The sequence below is a fragment of the Oxyura jamaicensis genome, chromosome 5, assembly GCF_011077185.1.
Source record: "Oxyura jamaicensis isolate SHBP4307 breed ruddy duck chromosome 5, BPBGC_Ojam_1.0, whole genome shotgun sequence".
In the NCBI taxonomy this organism is placed as follows: Eukaryota; Metazoa; Chordata; class Aves; order Anseriformes; family Anatidae; genus Oxyura; species Oxyura jamaicensis.
In genome coordinates, this window is record NC_048897.1 from 42,855,703 (window position 1) to 42,867,736 (window position 12,034).

Genomic DNA, 12,034 nt, shown 5'->3' on the forward strand with positions numbered 1-12,034 from the left:
TGGACACTGCTCATTTTTATTTCTCTGGTATGAAAAAGAACCAAAGGTGTCATCAGAGTATTTAAAAATACAACCGTTTTTTAAATTATTATTATTCATTCCATTAAATATTAAAAGTGCTTAGTAATGTATATCCACTACAAAGCACATTAGTTTAACTATACGTGTTCTGACTAGATGTCATTTTCCACAAGGAACTGGTAACTAAGCTTTCGAAATCTGTATGATGTGTTTTAACCTTACAAAATTGATGCTATTGACTGCAGCATATCCACATTGTGTTCAGTGAAATGAGTTGCATTGCTAGTCATACACAGAAAGAAAATAATAGATCTCTTCCATAAGCATGTCACATTTGAACATTTGATCCTATCCCAGTCCTTTGGAGGAATTAAGAGGTTCCTCTAAAAGCTTGCAGAAATAAATTATATGTCCAGAGGAAACTTTCCACTGATGTTCTTTTTTATATTATTGAAAACAAAATTAGTGTTTATGAATGGTAGATTTGACAATGCTTGAAAATGGTGGTACAGATGCATGTAGAGCAAGGACAATAGTTTACTTTATTGTACAGTGGTGGTTTGCCTCCATTTTTTTTGGGGGGGGGGAAGGACAGTCTTTTGCAGTGAATAACAGAGTGCTGGGCATGAATTATTCTGTGCAAAATAGCCAGCCAACACCTTGCATATCTTACCATCACAGTTCATTTTTAATGTAGTTAATTTTCAAATAAGCCACCAAGCACATAAATATATGGATTATATTTGGCCACTCAGAAATTTTTCTCAAAACAATTTTTAATGAAAAAGAAAACCAAATAGCCTTTGCATTTTTAAAATAATTCACTATGTTTTTTGTCTTTTGTTAACAGACAGCAATAAGGACAAGAACTTTTTATTCAACAAAAGAAAATTATAGGGGACATAAAGAAAAAAAGGGAAGAAACTAGCATTTTTTTCCACACACTTCCAAGTCCTCATATATACTGGGTGCTACCCAGTCTGATCTCTAGTGGAAGTAGTTCCATCTCCATTTCCAGAGCACAATTCAATTAGATAACATGATAACATTATTTAACAAATGTTGGTTTACTAACAGCAAGCAAGGAGTGAAATTATTAGCTGTTCACCAGTCTAAGTTAGGCTTTGTGTATGTGTGTGTGTGTGTGTGTGTGTGTGTGTGTTCAGATATTTGATGGTCTTTTGACAATCTGCTCAGCTACATTTCATTTGCTGATCTTCCGGGGCACCTATTTTGTAAATTATGTGTAATAGTACTTCTGAAAACATAGCTGAGGTTGCCTTATATTTCATTTTCTTGTAGGAGGTAAATATCCTCTGTTCTTTCTTCTAGATATGTTTCCAGACACTTGGCAATCTCCTGAGCTTCTAAATTGGAGTGGTCATGTTCTCCATTGCCCTGATTGTTCATTGGGAATCAATGGAGGATTTTGCCTGATATCCATTTGCATTAGGTAAGGGCACATTTAGAGTGCACTTTTATTCCCTTTGTCATTAACTTTTCATCTTTTTTCCAAATCTCACCATAAAGTTCATGACTGTCTAAAGCCAGTATAACTACAAATTGCTATAGTGACTCGGTTGTCACATATATAAGCAAAGTGACTCTCTTCCCAGCTGCAAGATGATTCCAAGTCCAACACAAGGCAAGTGACAGGAAAAATTGATACTACTCTTTTTTCATGTCAGACCACTGTCAAGAAAGCAAAAGCTGATTGTAAAATCAATTTAATTATCCGTGATATGTCTTCAAAAGAGATGTATCAGAAAAAGAATTTCCTTTGGCTTGAAACTTTCTCTTAAGATTTTATGTATATATATATATATATATATATATTTAGGGGAAGACACATCTGACTGTTTCCTTTTTTTTTTTTTTTTTTTTTTATGTCACCCAGATATGGAACAAGCTGTAGGTGTGCAGCTGACCACACACATGTAATTTCCAGCTCATAGTGTTTTTTGACATTCCTGGAAGATAGTGTTGGAAGCTCTGTGAGTATGGATCAAGTTATTAGAGATCTGTTTCAATATATATTTTATTTTTCATTTTGAAATACTAAATCATCAAATTTGCCAGTCCATGCTTTTTCAGCTTTGGGGTGCTTTTTCTTCCTGATTTTTTTTTATGGTAGAAGTTGCCAGTGTTTGGAGGAGTGTCCTTTATTTCCTTTGCATATTTTAACATTTTTTTTTCACTTTCCAAATCTTCAGCAAAACTTGAAGTCTTCAGTGGTTTGAAAGTTAGTGTTTTTTTGATTTGTTTTGGTTTTGATTTTTTTTAACTTGTACTCTATACACTTCAAAAAAAAAAATAAAGTTGAATAAAGTTCAAAGCTAGCAAAATGAGGAAAGGGAGGGGGGGTGTGTGTGTGGAAATTGTTACCTAAAAATGACAAAGAAAATTCACCACTTTCACACTAATTCCTCCTTCATGGCTATTTTTCTACTGTCTCTCTATCAGGCCCACACGGACATTTGCACTGTATAGGTATGACAACAATGCAGTTTCTCTGAGGGTAGTCACCTTTATAACAAAGTGTTAAAAAGGTTCAGAAACCTGTTAGCTGTAGTAAATCATCCAAAATGATGAGTTGCTCTTATTCTACAGTGTGTGGGCAAGAATGAATCACACCCCAAAAGCCACCCAGAAGATTAGGCTCCTCTTGAAAAAACTCTTCATTCTCTGACTCACTCACTGTTTCTGTCCAAAAAAGCATGTGACAGACAAAACATTTATCTTCAGGCAAATGGTTCTGAAAGAATAAAATAAAGTAAAATAAAATAAAATAGTGATGACCAGTTTCTAACATGAATAGTATCCTCTTTAATGCCAACTCATTCACTCATCCTGTTTGATTAATTAGCTCTGCTATTTCCTGTTGGAATAAATGGTTTTTCAATATGTTCTTGCTATTTTCAAACTCATAAAAACACTGATGCTTCAGCAATATTTGAAGAAGAATATTTATGACCAGTAAAAAAAAAAAAACAGCAAAGAAGGCTGTGAGGATGATGACTATAGTTGGCAGCTTGACCAGAGATCTCTGTGGCCAGGACTGGAAAGGGTGCCACCATGGACTTAGAAGTACTAGGGTCAGAAGGGCTCAGATAAGATAGGAGAGAAAATGTGTTCATATCTGTCTGTATGATTAACTGACAGTATTGGTATGGATAATCCAAGCTATTGTTGCTCAGCTCATGTGCTAAACCAGTCTACATGATGTTTCCATCCACCAGCACACCAGCTTCTCTCTCAGGAACATGGGAACAAATTTGAATGTGTCCACATTCTGAACATGGTGTGACTCCCTTTCTACCCCTCATGGCACTCACAGCCTTCTGGGCTCCCGCTGTATCATCAGGCACCAACTCACCTGGCATGATGGCTGTCTTCTGGGAATGTCATAGAAGAAGCCACAGGAAGAGTTCCGTTGAAGCAGGCAAATGGTCACAAAAAGGGAGCAGACATAGGGAAGTCAGGGTGGTGCCACTAATCATGTACTCAGAAAACAACTGTTTGAGGTACATAGGAAAGCACTTATCAGGAATGAGAATAACATCAGGGTATTAGGAAGCAGAATGTCAGAACTGGAGTATCAAAGACTTAATAGGAAATGGAGCTGAGGATGGGGACCAAGAAGGAGGAAAGATTTCTTCATCCAGACAGAGACTGTCCGTATCATTGAAATTCAAGTAAAGACAAGGAGGTAGATACCAATTCATCTGGTGAGGAAAAAGTAGAATTCAAAGCAAGAGTGATTTCAACAAGAGCTCTAAAAGTAAATGAGTACTATACAGATAGATGATGTGGATAAGACTCAGAGGGCTGAGCAATAAGAAAGAATTGGGAAAGAGAAATAATCACACCAACATAGAGGCGAATGACTACCTATTCCCAAGGCCTGCACACATCTTGAAACAACCTGTGGCAGAACACAATTATTTTAAAATGTCATAAGGCTGAACCCCCAGATGCTAACTTGTGAACCTCAGGTGTGTTGAGTACAAGTTCATACCTATGCACATGTAAGGTGGGCATCTGTTTCAGTGCTTCTTTATCTGGGGAATCACCATGTATTTTATTTGCATTTGAGTGGTTACCATTGAAAGGAACTTTTTTTTCCTTTAGATACTTTCCATATAACGACAAGGAGGGAGGGTGTAATTTCATAGTGGTCAACAAACACGCTAAAGGCCATGTTTCAGAAATAGACAATGAATGCTTGCTGGGCAAAACTCCAGTTTTGGAGGAATGGCTTAAAGGAGCATTACTTGAAGGAGACAGCATGTGTAATCTGAAAAGACCAAAACACTCATGTTGCTATTTGTCACACGGTAGATCTCTTGGAGAAGCTGAAGCTTATGCTCAAATATTTGGATGCTGATGGCCTGCATGATTAAAGTTAGAAAAACATTAGGATTAATTAGATTCTGTATACGTCCCCTCATACAAGCTGCTGCACTGTCTCCTGCTGGGGAGTTCCAGTTTGGAAGTTAATCTATTACTTGCAGCAGAGGCAATTCAAAGAGATATTTGCACTGAAGAGACCTCCGAATTAGACCAATTTACACAAATGTGCAACATTACATAATGGTAATGGACCAGATTGGAATCTTAACTGCTAATTTTTTCATACAAGTCACGCAGTTGGTGAGTGATTTCATGAAATAGCTCACATGAGTAATAGCTCAACACTATGAGTAAGGGAACTGCAATCTGTCTTTCTATTATTATTTGTGTAATTATAACCTTTGTTTCTGAAGTGCAGATTTGCTGTAGAACATGAATACGCTCACCTGAAAGTTGCATAGGTAGGGATCAAAGCAGTAATGTCCAGGAGAGTTTACAACCCTGAATACAGTTGTGCAATAATAAGATATTTTTTAAAAAATAAAGTATTAAAATAAAAAAGAGAGAGAGAGAGAGAAAATAAATAGATTTAATAAAAATAAACAGAGCTATTGGTAGGGTTAGGAAGGAAGCCTGGAGATCATCTTACCTTCTAATTCCATATCTTATAGTTGATATATATATAAGTCATAGAACAATGAGAAGAATGAGAATATAGGATATACTCTTATAACTTACTGGGTGTATTGCATCTTCTGATTACCAACCTTTGATAAAAGTGGAACAGGTACCATTGGCCTGATCAATACCATATTTTTTTTATGTAAACTATTCCCCCCAGAATGGAAAATTTTAGGGCTTAGACCCTCATGGATGAATGGAAATAAATTTAGTCTGAGAAAATTCTACAAAAAATGTATACTAAGGAAGATCCAAAACTTTATTCCTCAGCAAATACATTCATATATGTATTTAATTTTGTCTTGATCTTTTTGTCTTTTTTTTTTTTTTTTTTTTTCCTTTTTCTTAGCACAAAACAGTAGCAAATTTCTATAAGCCATGCTAATTATTTGCAGGAGTAATACAATTTTTTTCCTTGCCTCAAGTTTTGCTGTCATTCCGCTGATTGAACTGATAATTCTATAAGATGTTTGAATGATGCTGAATAGTTTAAATGGCTCTGATAAATTTCAGCTAATACTAACTCTAAAGCTAAGGAAAATACCAATTTTCACCCCTGTGGAGAGAATAAAAAGTTACTTCTTGTATGCAGACTACCTGAAACATGGTTGCTCTCTGGCTTTCTGAAAATTTGTCAAAGTTTGATTTGCTTATAGGACTAAAAATCTGAAATTCAGGTGTAATCTGTAGATTACTGAGCCAGGATTGAGACTGAGGGAAGAGTGTGAAATGAGGACCATAGGACAGATAAAGTACAAGGCTAGGAAAGAGAGTTTGGAGAGCAGAGGAGAGAACAGGAAATCAGCAGGAAGAATTGAGGTTTTCAAGAGAGCACACTTCAATCAAGTGCATGGAAATGAACTGGGAATCATAATTTTTCTGCTGTCACAAATATCCATGAAAAACGCTAGTAAAGTGTCCATTCCTCTCTAGAGCTGGTTCATGCTGAGAATGACAACCTGAGATTGCTATCTATTATTCCATTAGCTAAAATGACTGCAATCTCCTGAGCGCAGCCAAAGGTTTGAGCCCTTCTGTTGAATCACACTAGTGTCAGTACAGATGATGGCAACTTGGGCTGTGGCTTTTAAAAGCCAGGGAGTGACACTGAAAAAATGAACATGAAGTGAGCGACACTGCTGAAGCTGGAAAATGCATACACACACACTCTTGTTAGTAACTCTAGTGTGGAAGTTTCTTGAACATCTTCAATTTGGTACCACCTCTGTGAACCTGAAACTCCAGAGGATGCAGGGTAGGCTGGCCACAGTGAGTGGAGGATAGACATTGCTCAGTTCAGGAGCAAATGTTCAATACTCTATTTATTTCTTTGCTGTTCAGTGCAGGAACAGAGTTTTTCTGGGAGCCAGGTGTCCCTGCCCTCTGTCCCCAGCACAGGGAGACCAGCTGGGTGGGGCACCTGTGCTTGCCCCCATCTGGTGAGCAGCTTGTATTCATTTACTGCCTGGTGTTCAAACTCTTCAGCAGCTCAATTTCTTCCTCATGGCTTCATTTTTTCATAATTTTTCAAATCATGCCCACTGATCTCAGCGCATCACAAGCCTTAATTATTTTCTTACATCCTGTGAAATCAAGAATTGCCATTTGTTTGTAAACGATCACAACCTGGATTTCCAGATAGAGCTGATATGCTGAAAGCAAAGTTTCCCTTTATTCCAGAAGCAGGGAAGCCTAGCCAGCTTTCCTGCAGATCTAGCTCCAAGGTATAATATTAAATACACATAAATGGAGACACTCACCTAAAGCTCACTTTTGAAACTCTCTGAATGACATGTCTTTTAACACATATTGTGGTAGAGGCAGATACTTCTGCAAGGCAATATTCAAATCCTGTATTGATGATATGGTCCATACTCTGGCTGGGATCTCCTGTCATATGTATCACATAAGTTCTCACATCTGCCTCATGTGAGGGAGCATCCTATAGCCAGGGCATTTTTACTTTATATTGAATCAGTGGAAGAATGTTGTTGTTATACAGTTATAACCTTTCTGTAGATGTAAACACAAAACATGGGATTAGTCAGGAACAAACATACTTGCAAGATCTAAAAATATTTTTAAAATAGCAAGTCAGAAGTTTTGAACAGTTTTCAATCATGATGATAAATCTGACATATTTTCTTAGTGAGATGATGGAAGTGGCGTTTACCACATAATTAATATAATTTTGAATGTTTCAAAACCAAAACCTAAGAAACTCCTCTTTGAAAGTGTAAATCACAGTCTCTTATACCTGACAATTTTAGTCTAATATTCTATAATGTACATAATAAATAAGGTGGAATAAGGATTGTCTTAACTAAGCATATTATTGTGCTTTAACACTAAATACTAATACTGTTTCTGGTGCAAACACTGGGACATTATAATTGTTTCTAAGTTTAATGCTATTTCCTTGGAAATGACTGAGAGTGTAAAAGCACATAACGGGGAATTGCTGATCACATGATTTTTGTATTAATATTTGATTCTGCTATGTATGAAATTAATGGGAAGAGGCTGGAAAATGCAACATAAATGAAAATTTTTAATTGCTACAGCTTCACCCACGTTGAAAGGCAGACTATCTAAATAGTTCCACTGAAGTGGTAGGTATGTGCTTAGAGAAAATCTTTAATCTTGATAAAGTATTGAAGAGACTTCATTAATTCTTTGACATGAACGGGCCAACAGTCATGCTTAAAGAAGCAGTGGAATGACTTGTAGAAGTGAGAAGTATTTTTAAAAACTTTCTGCAAGTTGTAATTAAATAGACTTTTCTATATTTAGGGAACATCTAGCTTTCTTTGACACACTGCCCCAGAATGGTGAAAGATTTGCTGCTCAGAATGGTTCACTGGATGTAGTTATCTTCGCTCACCATTTTCCGCAGGCATTTAAGAGAATGACAGAGTTAGAGCATGTCTGTTCAAAGAGCTAATAAAAATGGTTCTTGATTATAGTACACATCATCAAACTTAAATAGGTTAGCAGTATATTCTGAATAATTTATCAGAAGTTTTTCTCTGCACAGACAAGGTATTGGGAAAACAAATATCATTGCTTCACCAGTCAGACGTATTATTCAGTTCATATAACTATTCCCATCCTAGACAGTCTAGGCTTTGTGCAGTCAGACAGCCCAGATACCAGTACAAAATCAATTTCTTGGATTCCGACATGTGACTTTTTAGTACCACATATTTTGAGCAGATATTGGTTAATTTTTGTGTCTAGCTTCCCATCCTCCATTGAGTTTTCCATTAAGCCATCCACAATTTGGTCTTTATTTTCAAGCTGGAAGATTGCACCTGAAGTATTTTTGAAATGTATTGACCTCATATCTTTTTTTTTTTTTTTCTCACACAACAAAAATATATTATAGACCTGATGTTCTAGGAAGTCTACTTTTTGGATACATAGAAGCTTCAGTCCTAAAGTCTTAGGGTTTCACTGAAATTCAGAACTGGATATTCATCTTGAGTGAAAAATGCACTGCATTCATTTTCAGAACATGGAAATCAGGCAGGCAGTTTTTTTTTTTTTTAGACTTAATTAATCATTTGACTGTGGAGTTTTAATCTATATTTCAAGATGATACAAACAAAAAAGGCTCATGGTAAAAATGTAAATGTAGCAGCAAACTCTTCAGCACTGCATAATCATGAATCACACTAACTTGAACAGAATCTATAATTTATATTGTAGGTGATCATCATTCATTATGTATTTTCATTTTTTAAAATGCCTTACTGTATACTTCAGGGTTTGTCAGCACTTATATATTATAAACAACATTTATGAGGGCTTGCTAATTATTTCCAGAGGCATCACCAAAAAAAGATGGTAGCAGAACTCCTTAAAGAGAACTAAAGTGGTTGTTGTTTACCCGCTCTCCAATTGATACTGAAAACATCACACATTTAAAGTTGAGATGCTTCTGTCTATGCATCCTCTGTGTGTAGTTTGCACAGCTGATAAAATCACATTATCATTTACAATTGTGTAAGCTGAGAGTAATTTCAGTTAGGGACTTGTAATGGCACTTTTGTGAAACTATTCTTTGTACAGTCAAGCAAATTGCTTTTCTGTTATGATATCTTTTCTAATTAAAGCAAAATCTTGATTCATTTATACAAAAAATTCATGCACAAACAGTGTTAGATGAGCAAAGAAATATAGAAGAAAAATGTCTAGGGTAAAATCTGCACTTCTGTTTTAATAGAAACCCCATTTGAACTGTGAATTCTCCATTGGTTTTGGAAGGTATTCCGTATCTAGTCTGAAGTACCCCATCTCTACCTGATTCAGACGATTTCAGGAGCATCATATCACATTAAAGCTAATTTTACTCATCTGTATCAAAAGTCTATACATTAGCTTTGCATTCATTTGTGGGTAACTGCAGCACAAGGAGGTTAAGCTGTGTATTTATGCGAACTGCATGGCCATAATCTCTCCACACAACTGAGGATTTTAACTACTGCAAACACTTACAACAGCCCTATTGAAATAAATTATAAGAAAATATAAATGTATTTGGTATATGAAAATATAGAAAAGAATTTGCAGTTTGGCCCATTCTATTTGAAAAATCTACATCAGAACAACATCTGTGATTGATTTAAGCTTGAAGCTGGGGGAAAAACAAAGACTTAAAATAGCAAAAAGTTCCCAGGGTGCGGAAATTATAATGCTAATAGACCTAACTGGAACAAAGGTTATTAGCTCAAGAGCAATTTGGAAATAGGTGTTCCTCCTGGCCATGGTAATTAAGGTAATAATGACACATCTGTTCAAAATAACTTTGAAATGTTTTACCCTTGCCAGGGGGAATTGATCACTGCTGGATTTTTGCAGATGTGCAAAGTCAAAAATAACTTTAGGGACCTGGTCCAAAGCCCATGTCTCTCTATGGATCTTGCTCATAACTCTTTTCTCTATTTGTGTTTTAAGCTTAGCTAAATACTGGGGAATAATGAGAGCTAGTGGTCTGTCTTGAGAGCAACAAGGGTCTGTGAGCACAGCAGGGAAGGTGAGGAAGAGGGTGCTGGGATCCTCTGTCATCTGGTGGCAGGGGGGAACATGACTCTTTGGATACATGAAACAGGACAGAGGGACAGCTTACACTTACTCTTTCAAAGAGAAGTCTCTGGGCACTGAAGGTGGCCAAGACAGATAGACAGATAAACAGTTAGGTACAGGATGGTTTCTTTCTAACTGTCCATATATGTGTATATTTCTACTTTTAAGGAAAGTGTTTACATCAGCTGTGCAAATATCTCACATATTTTACTGCATAATTTAATTTAAGGTGATATATCTGGGGGAATACAGTCTCCGAGTCAAAAGGTCTAACTACTACCGAAGCATAATATTTAGCTGAATTTTAATGCTACTTCTAATAATCAATTTTATGTATTGTTCGGCTTATTACCTATTCCAGATTTCTGAATGTGGAGAGAAGAACACTAATGTAAAACATATATCTACATATACCTATACATACATACTTAAGATAGCAAAATGTGGAAATAAATTTCATTTTAAGTGAAAAAGCTGCTGGCATTAGTTAAAGATTAGAAAATCATGATATGAAGAAAAAAAAAAAACAGCTTGAAAGAGAAGCTCTTTGCTATGGACTATTTCAACTGAAACAAAATCACACTGTGAGATAAATTATTTTGTGGGATGAGGTGAAATTGCCAATGAGCCCCAGGTGCCAGGATTCAGTCAACAGGTGTAATGGTGTCCTACTAATTCACCTTGCAAAAGGTATCTTAACCAGTCTCTCAGAGGCAGCCTGCATTTCCTGATGCACTTGCTTGGTTAAAGTGAGTAGAATATGCGTATGTGGTGCCTCTCACAATTATCAGCTCTTTCTAGTTGTAAGACGCAATTTCTAATTCCTTACGATATTGTTAGATGTAACCCAGCTGTACTAAATCTTCTATGTGCAGGAGAAATCCAGATAAATGTAGATGGGAATTAGTGGGAAGAGCTGGATGCAACGGAGGAGCATAGCTGCATCTTGAGTTACATGAGAGCTTGAAGGAGAAAGGCAGAAAGAAGAAGACAAGTCAGCTTGCAAGGTAACCCTGGAATTGTTGAGGTATCAAGGAGAACCTGAGGATGGAGGTAGGGAAAAGAGGTCAATAATGGTGCTAGACTGTTAGTGACAAAGCAAAAGAGGCCTAGCTAAGGGGGACCTGCTGCAGGGCCCTCGACCCCACTGATTACAAGGCAATTCAAGCCTTACACAGTCTGTCATGATAGAGAATATGTCCCATTAGTAAAGCATAGTCTTAATCCCTACCTGGCAGAGCACAACAGCTATCAGTTGCTTCTGTTGGTCAAAAGCATGAAGTGAAAAATACTTCAAACTGTTGTCAAATCTAAAATTATTTCTTATTAGAAAGTACAACCATCTTGACCTCAATTCAGAGACTTATAATTAAAGACATATAATCAGTGTGCACTGCCTAATTTAATGTTTATGTTGTACTGATTTTAGTGCAATTTATTTATAAATTTAGTCTTTCAAACTGAACTCATCAGAATCATCATTGTGTCCTTAGTCTTGCTATAAAACATAGAGTTCTTGGGAATAATTGTCCAAAATAACCATTTTTAATAATATCTTTTAAGGGTTTTAATGGGAACTGCTCAGTGCCTTGCTGCAGATTGACTTAGGCTCTCAGGATCTGAACAGAATATTAATTTGGTCTTGAACATCAAAGCATGGAAAAGGACAATGCATTCAAATTACTTGGTTCTCTTATTTTCTTATTTTATTCCCATAGCTAGTAGATTTTTTTTTTTTTGGCCTGCCTATTGAAATAACAGACTCTTGGCTCCTCCATCTGGTTACTAACTACACATAGTAAAATGGTTTAAGTGCTAATCGTAAAGTAAAATGTACTCTTTTTTTTTCCCCTTCTATTGTCCTTACATTTAAGAGAGAAATGTGGTATTC

General features: G+C 36.2%; 1 long non-coding RNA gene across 2 annotated transcripts in view; it reads left to right on the top strand.

The window, feature by feature from the left end:
• Positions 1–1,470, top strand: part of LOC118167967 — a 44,476-nt gene extending 43,006 nt beyond the window's left edge. For both annotated transcript variants that reach the window (XR_004751315.1, XR_004751314.1), the window contains exon 3: positions 1,354–1,470. This is a non-coding gene — a long non-coding RNA (uncharacterized LOC118167967). The remainder of the gene's footprint in view (positions 1–1,353) is intronic.
• Positions 1,471–12,034: the final 10,564 nt, after the last annotated feature.